Source organism: Mus pahari, chromosome 3 (genome assembly GCF_900095145.1).
Source record: "Mus pahari chromosome 3, PAHARI_EIJ_v1.1, whole genome shotgun sequence".
In the NCBI taxonomy this organism is placed as follows: domain Eukaryota; kingdom Metazoa; phylum Chordata; class Mammalia; order Rodentia; family Muridae; genus Mus; species Mus pahari.
The window spans coordinates 69,955,347-69,973,445 of record NC_034592.1 but is presented as its reverse complement, the minus strand read 5'-3'; the positions used below and the strand labels follow the sequence as shown (position 1 = coordinate 69,973,445).

At 40.3% G+C, this 18,099-nt stretch overlaps 1 protein-coding gene across 1 annotated transcript in view; it reads left to right on the top strand.

The window, feature by feature from the left end:
* Positions 1 to 4,827: 4,827 nt before the first annotated feature.
* The window catches only part of Ctnnd1 (catenin delta 1), a 52,488-nt gene continuing 39,216 nt past the window's right edge, over positions 4,828 to 18,099 (top strand). Inside the window, exon 1 of the mRNA XM_029537046.1 lies at positions 4,828 to 4,994. The gene's annotated coding sequence lies outside the window, so the exon portion shown is untranslated. The remainder of the gene's footprint in view (positions 4,995 to 18,099) is intronic.

Below are 18,099 nucleotides of genomic sequence, written 5' to 3'. Positions count from 1 at the left end.
AATGGAAGAAGATAATTAGATAATAAGATAATTTTTATTATCTTCTGGACATTATATTTCTTTCCCTTTCTACTTTGGTTTAAAAACTAGATCGTATAAAACAAATGTAATATACTTTGGTTTTTGACCACTATAAAGTAAATATGAGGGTCTTCATGAAGGTTAACTAAATACGGGAGGGTAGGTAATGATTCTATCAGCCTGATTAAGTGAGCAGGAATGGAATTCAAGGTTATATAGATAAAGAAAGGTCTGATTATACAGTTAATGGAGATACATGTCATATGTAAAGTGTATAAATCTAGTACCTTGGAAGGCACGGGGATCTGCCACCTTGGTGAGCTTTCATTTCTCATCTGTAGAGTGATGGTATTCTTTCCATAGTGCCACTTTAGAAGACAGACGTACTAATGAGTTACAAGTGTATGCCAGATGTGTCCTTGGTTGCATTACTTGGCAGTGGTGAACCACTCAAAGCTTTGAGGGGGGGGGTGTCAGGGTAAAGACTGGCCATACCAATTCTTTTATTAAAACTAAAATTTAAAAATATGTGTGTATATGCCATGCATGTGCAGGTGCCCACAGAGGCCAAAAGAGGGTGTTTAGTTCTTCAGAGCTAGAGTTGTGAATCATCAATTATGGGTCTGGGAATTAAACTGTGGAAGAGCAAGAAGTTCTCTTAATACTGAGCTATCCTCCCTAGCCCCCTTTTTTGTTTTTGTTTTGTTGTTGTTGTTGTTGTTGGCTTTTTCATTTGTTTGTTTGTTTGGTTGGTTTGGTTTGGTTTGGTTTTGAACCCTGCTGTCCTGGAACTTGCTATGCAAATCAGGCTGGCTTTGAGCCTACAGAGATGTTTTTGCCTCCCCCTCCAGAATACTACTACCACACATTAACCCCCTACTTTTTGTTTTATAAAATGATTTTATTAATTTTATGTGTATGGGTGTTTTGCCTGATATATCTGTGTATTATATGTGTGTCTGGTGCCTTTGGAGCCCAGAAGAGGGACTTAGATTCCCTTGAACTGGAGTTACAGATGGCTGTGAGCCATCACGTAGGTGCCGGGAATCGAATCCAGGTGCTCTAGAAGAGAACTAGTGCACTTAGATACTGAATCATCTCTTCAGTCCCATTGTTTTTATTGTTGTTGTTATTATTATTATTTTTTAAGAGACAGGATCTCATGTAGCCCAGTCCTTGAATTTGCAAAATAGCCAAGGAAGACATTGAGCTTCTGACCTTCCTGCTGGGATGACAGGTTGGGATGACAGGTATTTGCCACAACACCTACTTTATGAGGTGTTGAGAGTGGAAGTCAAAGCTTCATGCATGCTAGGCAAACACTAGCAACAAACAGGTACATAGCTAATCCACAATTCATTCTTTAAAAAAATATTTTAATGCTGAATGGTGGGGGCACATGCCTGTAATCCTACCACTTGGGAGGCAGAGTCAGGTGAATCTCTGAGTTCGAGGCCAGCCTTGTCTACAGAGCAAGTTCCAGGACAGCCATGGCTACACAGAGAAACCCTATCTCAAAAAGAAAAAAATATTTTGAGAATGTCTCCCATAGCTCAGTCTGACCTCAAATGTACTGTATAGCCAAGGCTGACCTCAAATGTACTGTATAGCCGAGGCTGACCCTCAAATGTACTGTATAGCCGAGGCTGACCTCAAATATACTGTATAGCCGAGGCTGACCTCAAATGTACTGTATAGCCGAGGCTGACCTCAAATGTACTGTATAGCCGAGGCTGACCTCAAATGTACTGTATAGCCAAGGCGGACCCTGAACTCCTGACCCTTCTGCCTCCTCCACTTTCCAAATGCTAGGATTACAGGCATGTACACTACAATGCCCGCTTGTAAAAAAGATTTATTTATTTATGTATAGTACTACACTGTAGCTGTCTTCAGACTCACCAGAAGAGGGCATCAGATCCCATTATAGATGGCTGTGAGCTACCATGTGGTTGCTGGGAATTGAATTCAGGACCTCTGAAAGAGCAGTCAGTGCTCTTAACTGCTGAGCCATCTCTCTAGCCTACCCCCCACCTTTTTTTTTTTTTTTTTTTCGAGATAGGGTTTCTCTGTGTAGACCAGGCTGGCCTCGAACTCAGAAATCTGCCTGCCTCTGCCTCCCAAGTGCTGGGATTAAAGGTGTGCGCCACCACCGCCCGGCTTCTTTGTTTTTTTAATTAGTTTTTAATTAGTTTTTGTATGTGTGTGTGTATGCACATGCCAGGGTGAGTGTGTTGCAACCAAAGGATAACATGTGAGGTTCAGTTCTTTCCTTCCACCATGTGGAGCCTGAGAATCAAAATCAAATTCCAGGTCTAATGACAAGCACCTTACCCACTGAGCCATCTCATTTAAAATGTATGTATGTATGTATGTATGTATGTATGTATGTATGTGTGTGTGTGAGAACCATATGTATTCGGTACCCAAGGAAGTAAGTAGCAGCTTCAGAGTTCCTGGAACTGGAGTTCTGAATGACTTTGAGTCACAGTGTGTGTACTGGAAATTGAATTCTGGTCCTCTGCAAGAGCAGGCAGTGCTCTTAACTGGTGAGCCATGTCCCCCAGGCCAACAGTTTATTCTGAATGAGTTTATACTATATGCTAGACATCTTTAGACGACATTTATGTTGCCAGGTAATGTGGCCCATCTCTGTAATCCTGGTAGTTTGTAGGTTGAAGCAGTAGGGTTACTGGAAGTTCAAGGCTATCTTAGGCTATAAAGTGAGTTTTTCACTGGTAGGAACTGTATAGCAAGGTCTGACTAAAAAGCAAAAGTGACTTTTATGTGTATTTTTATTCTGACAACAGATTTGTATGTGTGATATATGATATACAGGCACACAGGCTAGAGAAGAACATCCAGTGTTCTGCACTATGACTCTCTGACTTACTGCTTTAAGTTTGGACCTGGGTTGGTGACCAGCAAACTGCAGTGACCCTCTGGACTCTCCCCTCCTATCCATAGGCATTCATATAGCCATGTCTGGCTCTTTACATTGGTGCTGTAATCTGAACCAGGTCCTCATGGTTGAACAGCAAGTGGGCAGTTATCCACTGAGCTGTCTCTCCAGCGAGAGACAGTTATTTCCATTTTATAGCTAAGGAAACTGAGGTTCAGAGAGATTATATAATTTGGCCAAGGTCTCATAGTGGTGCAAACATCTGAACTAGTGTACATGTAGAGGTATAGCTGGAAGCCAGCAGTTTGACTACAGTCTCTCTTCTTAGCCAGTATATCACCATTATAGATTATGAAAGCTTTATGAAGATACATTTTGCAGCAGCCAATAGGAACACATACCTATTATCCCAGCACTCAGGAGGCAGACACAGGGTGCATCTCTGTGAGCTCAAAGCCAGTCTGCCTGGCCTAGATATCAAGAGTTCTAGGTCAGTCAGGGCTACATAATGAGACCCTGTCTCAAATAATACAATAAAATAAAAATAAATTAAAAATAGGGCTAGAAAAGGTCACCACCAAGATAATGACCAAAGTTTAATCTCCTGGGCCCACATTGGAGGAAGGAGAGAACTGATCCCTGCAAATTGTCCTCTGACCTGAATGAATATGACTGCTGTGGTGTGTGTGCACTCATGCACACGCAAAGAAATCTAATTAAAATATGTAAGGAAAAACCTTCTAACTCATTATCTTCCTTTAGTAATTAGTGAATAACTCATACCAGTTTTACCAGGTGGTAATATACCTTCAACCCTTAACTCAGAAGTCAGAGGCATGGGGTTTTTGAGTTTGAGGCCAGCCTGGGGTAGAGTGAGATCCTGTCTTAAAGAAAACAAAGCAACCTCCCCACCCAAGAAAAAACAAAACCCAACAACAAACACAACCACTTCCCCTTGTAAACTTTAAAGGTATTTGTAGGAAAACCCCTATAATATTTTATTTAAGTCAAATAAAAAAGCCAGGTAATTTTGAGTTGACTAAAAAATAGCATTCTCTTAATTATTTTAATGACGATATTCTTAACTATTCTAAACTCTTTGTTTATTGGATTCTGCCTATTGTCCCAGGCAAACCCATATTGTTTTGATGGGAAGATAGTGCAGTGGATTCTGCATTCTTTTAGTTTAGAACAGAAAGGATAACAAGCTATTAAAAAGTCCAAGCATTTATTTTCTCCATTAGCTTTTAATTCAATTAAGCCAAAACAATGAAATTGAGTTTGTCTCGGATATTTCCTACCATCCCAGTCAGCATATAGTCCTGTTTCTGGGATTTCGCCTTCCTTCTTTCCTGACTTCCTTTGGTAAAACACTTTGGGGAAGAAAGCACCAAACCAAACCGCAGGAGGTAAAGAAAGTAAGCTCTTTTCTGTTTCCCACCCAGATAGGTAGGGAAAGGGAACAAGACCCTCATCAAAGAGAACTGAGGCTTAGGCGTGCCGTTCTAAAATGCTTTGTTATTTAGCACCTTCCCCCTCCCCCCAGATCTGCAGTAATTCCTTAGAAATTGTATAGTCTCCGCTTTAAATATACATATAATATATATGTATAAAACTTCCTCGTCTTTCTCTCCCCCCCATTTTTTTTTTTTTAATTTCCTATAATAAAGTTTCCTATTGGATAAGGTCAGCTCCCTGATTTATGCCTGGTTCCTATTGGAAGCTCGCAGGGGCTGACATCACTTAGGAAAGCTAGGGTAGGGCTGCCAGATCAGTTTGTCACCACCCAGGCTGCCTTGCCTTTGGCTGGGTGCAACTTCCATTTTAGGTGTTGGATCTGAGGGGAAAAGGAGAGAGAGAGGGAAAGGGAGAGAGAAAGAGAGCGATCAAGAGGGAGGGAGGGAGAGCAAGCGAGCGAGACAGACGCGGAGGGAGAGGAGAAAGGCAGGAAAGATCCTGGAACGAGGAAGAGGAAGAGGCGGCGAATCTCGCTGGATTTGTCTTTCTCAGCACATCGGTGAAGCTTTGGGTTTGTTTCTTAAAGTACTGGCTTTAGAAGTCCACATTTGAGGTGTGTGCTTTTTAAATTTTTTCCTTTTATTAAAAATGTGTGTATAACTACTTGGGAAAGGGGTAGCTCAAGTGGAATTTTTCTAATGGTAACTGGAGGGACTTTTAAAAGGGCGAGAAAGCCTGTTAGTGCTGACGGTGAATTTTAACCAATTATTTTTTTCACTTTTAATACTTTGGAGGTTTCTTGGTATTTTATTTAGTTAAGGAAAAGGTAAAACTTACAAGACCTGGAAACAAACTTCTAGGTGTAATACCGGAAGCTGGTTGGAACCAGGGGTAGAAGTTGTGTAAATTCCTTTTTGTGTGTGTACTTTTATATTATTTTTTTCCCTGGATTTAGCTAACATACTCTTATTTTTCAGAGCTCAAAAAGTTGTTTTTTGGGGGCATGTTGTGTGTGGGTTGGGGAAGGAATTGGTCCTGGTCGGAAGCTGGTCGTACAGATGGCTCTTGCCATGTTTCCGAACTTTTAGCCCCCTCACCTTTGAATTTGTGGCAGTGGAAAGTTGCAGGAAGCTTTCGAGTTTCAATGGTATATTGTTTTTTTCCTTCTGATCGTGAACGGCCCAGAAGGGTTTCAGCGCTGCAGTTCCTGGGTGGATCCCTCTTTCACTTTTCCAGGTGTGGTGGTGGGTGGGAGCGCAGTCGCCTGCCTGCCTAGGAGGCTCTTTGCTTTGCCTTGTGGAAACAAATGGATCTATGTTAACTTGAGTTGCCGCTCCTTCCTTCCTTCCTTCCTTCCTTCCTTCCTTCCTTCCTTCCTTCCTTCCTTCCTTTTTGTACTAAAAGTCCTTCTAATGGCACAGATTTGTGAAGGTGTTGTGTGTTAAACTTACAGATATGGTGATGTTTGGCCTTTAAAAGGATAAGGAAATTCTAATCATTCTTTCTGTTGACCGGAGTGAAACAGCAGAACACCTGAAAGTCTTTTTTTTTTTTTCAGTCCTTTTGGTCTCTGAAAGGTTTGTAGGTTGTAAATAGATGGGTGAAGAGAAACCACTTAATGAAAACTTGGAGTTTGCAAAACATGTTTGAGAAAGCATAAAGGGAATTTTATTTTTAAGCCACTGGAATGATGCTTTTTAGAGGTGTCTTTTGTTTGTTTGTTTGCTTGCTCGATTAACTTACCATTAAGTTAGAACTCTGTTAAAGCTAAAGGCCTGCGACTGGTTCATGTTTTATAACTGACCTTAAGGTTTGCTTGGCTTTGATTTTTGTATATGCATTCTTGCAAATGTGCAGATCCTAGATAATTATATAGCCAACTCATCAGTAGCTGGAAAATAGGTACTTTCTTCTTTTAAAATGGAAATCAGCATGGAAATTAGAGCTGGAATAGATATTGCTCTAATTGTATCAAGATGGGTCTTAATGTCTAAGCTCCTCATTACCTTTAAACTGATATGAATCTTTAATCTTTTGATTTCATAGTCCCTGCCCCCATTCTTTTTAGACTAGAACATTTCCTTGAATATTTTTCTACTGGGAAGACATTCCTTGCGAGATGGTTTTGTCCTTGTGCGGTTGTGGCTTCTGGAGGAAACAAGTTTTGTTCCTCTTTTCCTTTCCATATAATTTAGGCAAAGATTACAGAAAAAAATTGACGTGTGGACCTCAGAATTTAAATAAGTAATTGAAAAGAAAGAAAAAAGACAATATGTGCAGTGTGTTGGGCTATATAGTTCTCATTTCCAATTTTTCAATTTTCCTTTGAAATGCTTTTCCAAGGAGATTTCTCAGTGTGTCTTTGGAGGGTCGCTCTGCTGCTGCCAGTGTCGGTTTCTCACTCAACCTTTAGGGGGAGGGATGAGAGTCTGAAGGAGGAGTACAAAGGCAGTTTGAAAATAGGTTCGGATGACTGCTGGTGATCTGGGTCCGGCTTGGAAACTGAGCTTTGTGAAGCCGTGTTGCGCAGCATTAGGGTCCAGAACTATTTACAAACTAAGGTATTGTTTGGCCTGCCGTATAGTGAAGAGCCTTTTGAGGTGATAAGATGGAAGATTTTTGTCTTTTACTTCACCTTCCTTGGTTCTTTCAGGAATTATAGGAAAGAGTACAGATAAGTAAATCTTTTATTTTGTTATTATTTTTATTTTTTGTGCTTCTTATTTTGGTTTTGGGGTGAAAATGATGACAAATGAGTATGAATTGTATAGCTTTTCTTCTCTTGTTTGCTTTATAAGGAATTCAGTTAGTTTCTTTGTTACGTGAGTAAGGTAGTGGGTCTGAGTTTCAGGTGTGTGTGGTTGGTTCGAGTGCTAGTGCTGCCTTTCTTAGGATTCCAGTATGGACAGCCAGGGGGTGGGGGGGTCATCATGGTCTCAGCTGGTCTAAAATTGGGACTCTGGGAAATCTTAGAAAGGGGAAGCTTCCTGTAATCACATGCCAGCCTTAGGTTTATCAAATCATTGTTCCTAGGGGTAGATGAGACAGGATGCAGGCAGATAAATTCGGCTTAGATCACTATCAATTGCAATATCAAAATATTTAGCTGTGTATAATTTTGCTTTCTATTGTGGTAGGTGACGGCCCTCTGTTAGTATCTTCTAGGTCTTCCCATCCCCTACCCTCCCTGTCATTGTTTTATTTTACTGTGTGCTAAGTATTTTGCATAGACTACTTAGTCTCTAATAACCATTTTTTAAAAATGAATTTCAGACAAAGAAGCTGGGGTTTGCTAAACATCTCATTATTTAATTGGTGGAGGTCAAGATTGACCCTGGTCTGATTGAGTACAGAGTCAATGAATCTAACCAGGGGTACATTGCCATTGCCCAAAGAGAATGGACATAATAGCTGGGACTAAAATAAATGAAACCTTGCTATAGGCAGGAGTGTTTTAGTAGTTACTTACAGGCACCAAGTTTGGACAGTGTATGTAAAAGACCAGTTTCTTTAGAGCAAGTGAGAGCTGAATATGCTGGCATAGATATCTTAGCCCTAAAAGCAGGGACCATATCATGTACATGCCACTGCTGTCCCATTAGTCTTTTTCCCTTTTGCAGTGCTGGGGATTGAACTTGGAGCCTCACACAGGCTAGGCAAGTAAAGTACTCTGCCATTTTCATCACCAGTCCTGCTTGCTTGCTTGTTTATTTTGAGACAGGCTTTCTCCATGTTGCTCTGGTTGTCCTGGAACTCTGTAGAAAAGGCTGGCCTTGAACTCACAGAGATCCGATCAGCCTCTGCCTCCCAAGTGCTGGGTCTAGTTGCATGCACTACCATGTCCTGTTACTCTTTACTTTTAACTTCTGGGATTTGCCTCAACCTTCGTTTGCTTATTAGTGAAATTTTGTCTTCCAGAGAATTTTCAGCTCTTTTGGTTGAATGAGAAGCTTGGAGGTAGTTGTAATAAATATGTTTGTCATACTGAATTAAAAATGATTATCTTTCACTCTAGACTTTGAGATGCTTGTGTGTAGGTACTATCTTATATCTATCCCTTCATTACCTGTTGTGGTGTCTGCTACAAACGGAGGTGCTCAGTAAGCCTTGTTTAATTAAGGTACTTGATGGGAATTAGTGGGGGCTGAGAAGGCTTAAATGGAGACAGGAATCAGAACAACATGAATTAATTGCATTCCCGTGTAATTTTGACACTTTCATGGTAACCTGTAGTGTAGATTTTTATTTATGCTTTCCATTTTTCTGTTTACATACATTTCATTGTGTTAGGTGGTGAAGGGCAGGCCCCTGCTCCTGCTAAGGCCAGGTTTGTGGAAGTCAGAACAATTAGGACATGGGAGAGAATCTGTTCTTGTTCCATGGTTAGAACTCAAGTCCGGATGCTTGGTGTCAGGTTCCTTTATTCTTGAGACATTTCATCAACCCTAATAATTTCGTTGGGGTGGAATCTCATGTAACTGAGGATCACCTTGAATTTGTGATCCCTCTGACCCTTCTTCTGAATGCTGATGCTATAGACATGTGTCACCACAACTAGTTTCTTTTAAACAAAGTTTCTAAGAAATAATGGAAGATCTTTAAGGTTTAGCTTTTCTTGGCAGTCAGTCTAAAGAACGGTGTAAGAAGTAAGGTGCAATTTTTTCATAGCTTAGGCAGCTGTTGCCTTCAGTCAGTCAAGGCTGCCTATCCACTTTCTGGGGAAAAACGTGGAGAGCAGCAAGGAAGACGGTTTTCACCCCTGCTTGGGTCAGTGGTTTATATACCACCAACAAAAACACAAAGTTTTTGGGATGATAGTTTTTGATTATAAGTATTCAAAGAAAATGTAGTTGATGTCATTTTTTTTCCCTCTCTAAAAGTCTCAGTTTGAGACAGGGTCTCCTGTAACTTGGCTGATCTTTGACTCCTAATCTTGTCTCTGCCTCCTGAGTGCTACTGTGAATTATAGGACTAGGCTGCTACTACACTTGATATCATGTTCTTTTTTTCCTGGAGGTTGTGTAGGGGTGTGTGTGTGTGTGTGTGTGTGTGTGTGTGTGTTTAAGGTTAGCACAGGATAGCACACACATGGTGGCTCACAACCATCTGTGTAATTCCAGTTCCAGGGATATGAGAACTCTTCTCTCTTCTGGCCTCTGTGGGGACCAGGTACGCATGGTACACACATATATACATGTAGGCAAAACACTCATACACATAAAATAAAAATCAACAAATCCATGTTACACGAAGCTGAAATGGGAATTGATAGACCTAAAAGATGTAGCTGCCTCCAAGGTTTCAAATAGAATACTGATAGAGCATGAACACTATCCTGCTTAGAATTAAAAGGGGAAGCTAAAATATGACTGATTTGTATTTAGTTGTGTAATTATTTTTAATTATATTTTTGAGACAGAGTCTTATGTAGCCCAGGCTGTCTTTGGCCTTGCCTAGGGCTTCCTAAATTCTGGACAAATAGTCTATCAATTGAGCTACCCCTAGTCTTTGTTTTGTTTTGTTTTTGATAGGGTCTTTCTGTTTAGGAGCCTAGGCTGCCCTGGATTCTGTAGATCAGGCTAGCCCCCAAATTCAGAGAGATCCTTTTACCTCTATCTCCTTAGTTTTGGAATTAGAGATAAGTACTACCACATCCTGCTTCCTCTAGTCATAAAGAGTTGGTTTTTTTCAAGTGCTGATTAGTGCTAGGTAATCTGGTTAATGTTTTTATCGATCTCATATGATGTTTGGTAAAGAGATGTTTACAGTTTTTACTTCACACATGCAGAATTTTGCAATAAAAATTTCAAGAATCACATTAACTCTTCCTTACTCCCATTTATGTAGCACTTTAACTGCTGCATAGTAGTTTTTAATTTACTCAACCAAAAAAGTAATTTCCTACAGAGTACATACCCCAGTGTTATAAGGCAAAGAAGGATAGCACAATTAATGCTTAAAAAAAAACAGAAAGGAAAATTTTGTAAAAGAAAGTCCTGTTTACAAAAAAAGATTCTGGAGCTGGACTGTTGGGTTCCAGTCTTGCTCTGATTTACCCTGGGACAATTGCTTAGTTACTGTTTGTCCTGGTCTTTTCTCTAAGTTGGGGATGCTTTTAATAATTTCTATGGGGATATATATATCAGAGGGTGCTTGCCTCACATGCTCTAAGCTGTAGGCTTGATCTCTTCTAATGCAGAAACAAACAAAAATGTATTAACTCTTATATATCAGATTGTCATTACAATTGGTTTGCTATTTAAAGTTTATAATGTATATATTTCATACTAATACTTTGCATTTGTTTGCCATAGAACACTGAATAAACATTATTTGTCTGTTGGACAAGATGTCTTTTATAAAAAGTTTTTTTTTTTTTTTTGAGACAAAGTTTCACCACGTAGCAAACTTGCTTATACTCAAAATCTCCTGCCACAGCCTCCCAAGTGATAGGGTTACAGACCTGTTCAAGCCTCTAGTGTTCTGTTAATTTTAAGAAACATTTTATTTTGGTAGTGGGCAGCAACTTTTAGGGAGCTGTGGAGGTGGGGGCTCAAAAACACTCTTCCAGAAAGGGAAGGAGACAAACAGGTAGCACTGCCAGATTAGCTTCATAATTTCTTCAAAGACTTTAGAAGAACTGCAGGTTACTCCCATCCTTTTGTGTCCAGCCAAAAGAGAACTCTGGATAAATGTAATTTGATAAGAGTGGATCAAGAAGGGTTTGTATTGGGTTTGTTATCATCAACTTGAACCAGATTTTTGTTTTCTGGCTTTCACTATGTACCCATGGTTGACTTGGAATTTATACTGCCTTCAAACTTGCAAAGAGCCTCCTACCTCTGCCCCCAAGTTGCTTGGATTACAGATATGTACCACCAGCAGCCCCCCTCTTTTTGGGTCACAATTCATTTTGAGCCAGGTTCTTCACATCAAGCTTATCTAGTCAGGAGTTTGTAAGCTAATGCTGGGTTATATAAATGGACGTGTAGAAACAAAGGCAGGCTTTTGCTAATTTTTTATTGAAATAGGCTCCCTCTTTTTTTTTTTTTTTTTTTTTTTTATTCAGGAAACATTCCACTTGCAGCCCATATTTATGGACATTTGTAAAATTGTGACATGTTAAATTTTGAGTTCATGAATGCTTCCTGTGAAAAGTGTGCTTCTAAGAAAAGTCTGCTTTCATATGAAGAAAAGCCAAGCTGGGCTTGGGGGATGTTTGCATATCTTAGATGTAGCCCTGTCTGGAAGGAAACTTGTAGGTTTCCTCCAGTCTAGAATTTTCCTTCTCTCCATCCTACCCCTCACCTGCTTTGTAGTTTCTTTATACGATGTAGCCTATGAAACTAGGGTTCTGAATAGTATTTCTTTAGTACTCTTTAGCCTTAAATAGCTCCCTTACCCAGTTCTTTTTTTTTTAAGATTTATTCATTTTATGTATGTGAGTACACTGTTGCTCTCTTCAGACATGCCAGATGGGGGCATCGAATTCCATTACAGATGGTTGTGAGCCACCATGTGGTTGCTGGGAATTGGACTCAGGACCTCTGGAAGAGCAGCCAGTGCTCTTAACCGCTGAGCCATCTCCAGCATCCCACCCCTTACCCAGTTCTTACATTTTCAGTCTAGACTCTACTGTTTCATCTGATCCTTCCCTGTTGGCTTGCTTTCCCATTTTCTGTATTCTGTCCCTTCAGCTGATGGTCTTCTCAAGATTTTTATTTTTATTTTTAATCGGTTATATTGATGATAAAGACAAGTGTAGGATGCAGCTCTGGTTTCTTTGAGTTAGACTGACATGAAGGTGCATCCAGTAATTCAACTAGTGTCCCTCCCTCCACCCTACAGGTTTCTCTGTGTAACCCTGGCTGTCTAAGGCTGGCCTTAAACTCAGAGATTCATTAGCCTCTGTCTCCCACATGTTGAGATTGAAGGCATGTACACACAGCCCTCAGTTTTTATCTTTATTTTTTCCAGATCTCATCTGTCTTTCCTAATTAGTTATTCATAGCTTAGCCAATAGTAGAGCAAAAGAAATTTACTTTCCCCAAAATAAATGACATTTGTATTTGTGACCCATGTTATTCTGTATTGAAATGGAGCAGCACATTTTTTACTGTTGAATGACAAGATGTTTGTTTGAAGAAGCTTATATTTTAGGACACCAGAATTTATTCTGATGTTTGAGGACATAGACATTGTTATAGAAAGTAGGTCAACTTTTCAGTACCTTTATCAAAGCACCTGCAGTTCCCATTTCATTGCAAGCGAATTAAATCTCATTGAATAAAGTAGCTGGTGTGTATATTCAGTCTACTTTTAAAATAGAGGAGTCTATTTTAAAAGGGAAATTGATGCCAATCTGATTTCTCTGCTGCTTCTTTGTTGGAATGGGGGAATTCTGTAACCTTTCTGCTGTTCTTTCCTCTGCTGGCTTTGCAAACTAGGACACCGTTGGGCACTTGAGTACCTATCCTGCTGAAGGTCAGCCAAAGGAGGAGGAGGTGTAAGTGTATAGAAGTCCCCAGTCATAGATAGACCTAAGGATCACAGTTAGAAAGAGAAAAAGTAGAGAACCTGGTATGGCATATGCCTGTAATCCCAGTATTTTGAGGAAGCTGAGGCGGAAGATTGGGAGTTTGAGGCCAGCCTATGCTACATCGTGAACCTTGCCAAAAATATCGATAAATAGGACTGGTTAGATGGTTCAGTGGGTAAGATGCTTGCTGCCAAACTTGATGACTTCTGCATGTTTGCCTTACGACATAGGTTCATACACATATACATGCATATGAAAAATTACTGTAAAATAATAAAAAGGAGCTAGTCATGGTGCATGAATGGAGAAGTAGAGAATGGAGGGCCAGGAATTACCTTACCGTTGGTAAGTGGTGAGTTTAGTGGGAAACATGAGACCTTGTCTCAAAAAAAGCAGACCTGCAACCAACTAAACAAAGGAGTTAAATAAAAGGAAAATGAAGTTGGTTTATTTATTTATTTTAACTTAACTGTATTCATTGAGCATGAGAAACATCTTTACTTAGAAGAAGGCAGGTGTGGTGGTATACATGCAGCTCTAGCACCTGAGGCTAATGTGGGAGGACAGGAGATGGGAACTAGCTAGACTAGATAGATAGCAAGACTCTTTCCAAAAGCAAAACAGAAAAGACCAAAATAAAACAAAGAAAAAGACAAACAAAAAACTGAGGGTTGAGGATGGCTGTAGCTCAGTAGTAGAGCATTTGCCTGGCATAAACAACTTCCTGGATTTGATCCCTACATGCACAAAAAAATGCTGTGTGCCATGCTCTGTGTATAATAATAAACTAAACTGACTTAATGAGAATATAAGCACATATGTTACAATTCTGCTGAAAAAAAGCATTAGTACATAGGATGGAAGCTATATGGGGCCAAGGGGGCAAAATTCGTGTGTATGTATTTGCTGCTGTTTGCTGTCTGTCTGTCTATCTATCTATCAATCAATCTATCAATCAATCAATAACAGGGTTTCATGAAGCCCTGACTGGCTCATGAACTCCTAATCCTTCTGACTTCATGTCTCAAATGCTGAGGATTGTTATATGAGTGATCAAGGAGGGCTTATATGTAAGGTATATTTGGAAGAGAACAAAAGAAATGAGTGATTGTCATACACAGGAGAGGAATAGAGAAGGCACAGACCTAGGCTGGCCCCTGGTAAAGAGAGATAGTGGAGGGTGAGTATCAACAGAGACCTACCTGTCTGGGCTGCTTTATACTGAAAGATAGAGTACTGGTATAGGATCCTGCTTAGCACTACAGAGTACAAAGAAAAATTGTCTGTAGGTCTATGGAGACAACAGCTGTGACTGTGTGTTCCTACTAACTTGAGGCAACAGCTGTCCCAGCCTTTCCCCCATTGTAGAAGCGCTATGAGAGTGCTTACCATACTAGCACATTCTGTATGGGGTGATGGCCCTTGTTTTGGAGGACCACAAGACAAGTGCAGTTATAATAAGTTTATATGTGTTTGTAAACATCAAAGATTTTCTTCTTATCTACATAGTTGTCTAGGAAAAGGAGAAATTGCAGCTCAGATCTGGTACAGTTTCTTTTTGTCTACATTTGTTGGTTTTGTTTAAGTGCTTTGGACCCCTACTTACCTACTGCTTGTGCTCATTTCACCAAAAGTTCCTGGGTGTTTTTTTTGTTTGTTTTTGTTTTTTTGGGACAGGCTCTCTCTGCATCTACCTCCCTGGAACTAACAGAAATCCAGCTGTCTCTGCTGGGATTTAAGGCTTAGGCTACCATTCCTGGATTGAAGTTCCTCCTTCCTCCTTTTAATGTTGGGGTTTGAAGGTTTCAGGGATCCCCCTCCTGAGACTGGAGAATTATGGTCACTGTTACCATATCCATATTTCTACCTTTCGTATCAGCGGTGATTATCCTTGTTAAGTAACCTTAGGGCTCTATTTTTCTTTTCCAGGTATGTAAATTTAATTTATTAAGGATCATCAAAGTACATACTGAATCACTTTGCTTGGTTGATTTTGAAGGAACTGAAAACTAACCAACTATTTGGTGATTTGGTGTTCTTTGGCAACCCATATAGCAAAGTTAGATAATACCTGATTACCAGAGGACCTGTGTCACTCACACTTACTTTCCCTTTTTCTCTTCTCTTCTCTTCTCTTCTCTTCTNCTTCTCTTCTCTTCTCTTCTCTTCTCTTCTCTTCTCTTCTCTTCTCTTCTCTTCTCTTCTCTTCTCTTCTCTTTTCTTTCTTTCTTTTTTTTTTTTTTTTTGAGACAGGGTTTCTCTGTATAGCCCTGGCTGTCCTGGAAATCACTTTGTAGACCAGGCTGGCCTCGAACTCAGAAATACTCCTATCTCTGCCTCCCAAGTGCTGGGATTAAAGGCGTGCACCTGCCTGGCTACTTTCCCTTTCAAGATTTCTGGCTTAGCAAGTTTGTTAGAGATACTTCAGCAAGAGATACTGCTCCCTTACCCTGAGTATATCCTCAAGCTTATACCATAGTCCAGGTAGTTAGTCTAGTTTCCCTTCTTGAGCCTCCCCAGGCTGTGTTTAACCTCTAGGAGCTACTATACTCAGCTTTCCCTTTCTTTCTGTTAGAGGCTTTAGATCTGGTATTTGATCTGGTTACTCATTCTGCCCTCTAAATACAGTTTTCTGGTTGTCATTCTGTGCTAGGTATTAACATCTTTACTGGTTGACTAAGAAACAGTTCAATTCCCTTCTCCTAGCTGTAGCATTATATGGGAAGTACTCTAGTTAACCATAGATTTCTGCAAGGTTTCCAAGGTACTTTAAGTAACTAGTTGATGCTTATTTCTCCAGCATATGTATGATTGTCATGACTGTCATATAATGCTGTTCTTTTCTTTTTTCTTTTCTTTTCTTTTTTAGCCTAAATCTTCACTCACACAATTTTCATAAAAATGCTTTTCCCTTTAGCTCTTTAAGGACATTTTGCTACTCATTTGGTCTCAAACTAGAAGTTAAAGTGACTTGCTTGGAAAAATTCAGCAATAGCTCCTACTGTTTCAATTTCTGGTTATTCCTCATCTATTATCAACTAGTCTAGAAATATCTAGGCTTCATGAATGCTTGAATGAAGATTTAGGACTTGGATTCTTTTACAGTAGAATATGGAACGAGTCTTTAAGAATTTGGCATAGATATTCATTCTTTGCAGGAAATTAAAACATTTACAATGTTGTTCCTTCTGCAGTGTAAATAGGCATGTACTCCAGCGAGCAGCTCACAGGTCCATAGGCAGTGGGCCTGGTAGCAAGGTACTCTTCCTTCTAGGTACTGAGTCTAAAAAAAATATTTAAAGCTGAACTTGGTGACCTAGGTCTGTAATCCCAGCAATCAGGAGGATCACTGAGTTTGAGACCAGCAACAAGCAAACTGGGCTATGTACTGAGAGTTACTCTAAGCAAACCAAACAGAGCAGACAAACAAAGGACTTAACATGCTGCTACAACCATCTTATACTTAAGTCCACGCTTTCAGAGTTTCTAATCCAGACTGAGGAATGATCTGAACTGTCTAGTGGACAGTGAAACAGGCCCAAATGTATTTTCTAACTACTGCCCCTTTTGTCAAAGGAATGTTGTGGTTAGATTGTCAGGAACACATCACATGATTTTCTACAGGCTGTGAGAATCACTACGTAGCATTTTTGAAAATATGAATTCCCAAATGACTGTGATCCCTTGGGGTTGAATTCTCATGTGGGTGGGTATTTAATTGAACTGAGCAGACTAACTGGCTTGTGGTGGTAGACATGAGGTGGGGGCTGATTAATTTGAAATTATCTACTTGAGTGTTACCTGTTGTTGTTTTGGGGTTCCAGATTTGAAGGTTACTTCAATATGTAGCAAGTTGTGGAGAACTTAAGTTGCCTGTTAAGGGTAACCTTAGACCATGTCTCCATGTCCCCCTTGCAGTTTTGAAATTGTGGAACAGATTCAAGAGAGGATGTTAGCATTGAAACCCCAGCTGTACAATTTGTTTAAAACTCACAGGAAGGGCCGATTTACTTCCTGTCTGAAAGGGAAATGCTGGCTTCCTTAACTTCCTTCTTGGCTAACTCTGGTTAACTTGGAATATGGGTGGGGGACAGCTGGTCATGGCCCCCTGCCCCCCTCCCCCCTTCAGTGCTGCAGAACACTTCATGCATACTACAAGTGTTCTATCCTGAACATTCAGGATGTTCTACATCCAGGCTGTGCTACTGGTCTCGCCTGGTTACCAAAGCCATAAGAAACGGTCAGCATCAAGCTTGTTTAGCTTTGTGTTCTCCTTTGTCTCTGCTGTACTTTGTTGTTGGGGGCAGGGGGGATTCTGGACTAAGGTTGTTTTTGCAGTTCAGAAATCTTTCCCATCCCTCAGACATTATTTTGCATTGAGCCTTATTTATGTACACTCCCTCTGCATTCTCTGAGATTTGAAAATAGACTTGGTAAGGAAGAAACTGAAACCCATTTGACACTTGAAAGGTAGATTGTAAAGAGAATTAAACTGGACAGAGGGAGTGGATGACAAAAGTTTCTTATTTTTAAATTGAGCCAAGCAAGCATTCCAAGTGGGGCCATTTGGCACTCTTCCTGCTATTTTAGTCCAGGCTTCTCCTTCCTACTGACGGTCAGTTGTATTAACTGTTTGATGTGAGTTTGAACTGTGCTCTGGAAAGGAGGGGGAGAGTAGGGGGGGGAAGTCATGGAAACAGCTGGTGTCTTTATCAAACCCTTTCAGTTATTCTTTGTGAAGATTATTCTGGAGCAAGGGGTGGCCCAGGAACTGGACCTGAATAGTGGAGTGGCACTGGATGCCCAGACACTTGATGTTCTGTGGATGTTGGTTAGTTGGAATGTACCCCAACTTTATGAGACACATTCTTTTCTCCCCTCCCTCTGCCTTCCAAGTGCTCCGATGGCTTGTGTTTTTGAGACGAAGTCTCAAGAAGGCCTGGCTAACTTTGAACTTTTGAATTCATTCTGTCTCCATCTCCCAAGGGCTGGGGTTGTGGATGAGAGCCACCACTCCTGACCTCCTCCCTCTCATTCTATGGCTTTGGAGCATCACGTGGGAAGATAGATGCCAAAACAGATTCATCCTCCTGGGCCCTTCAGGGATGTTCTCTTTAACTCCCCTTTGGTTGAGGGTTTTTTTTTTTGTTTTTTTTTTTTTTTTTTTTTTTTTTTTTTT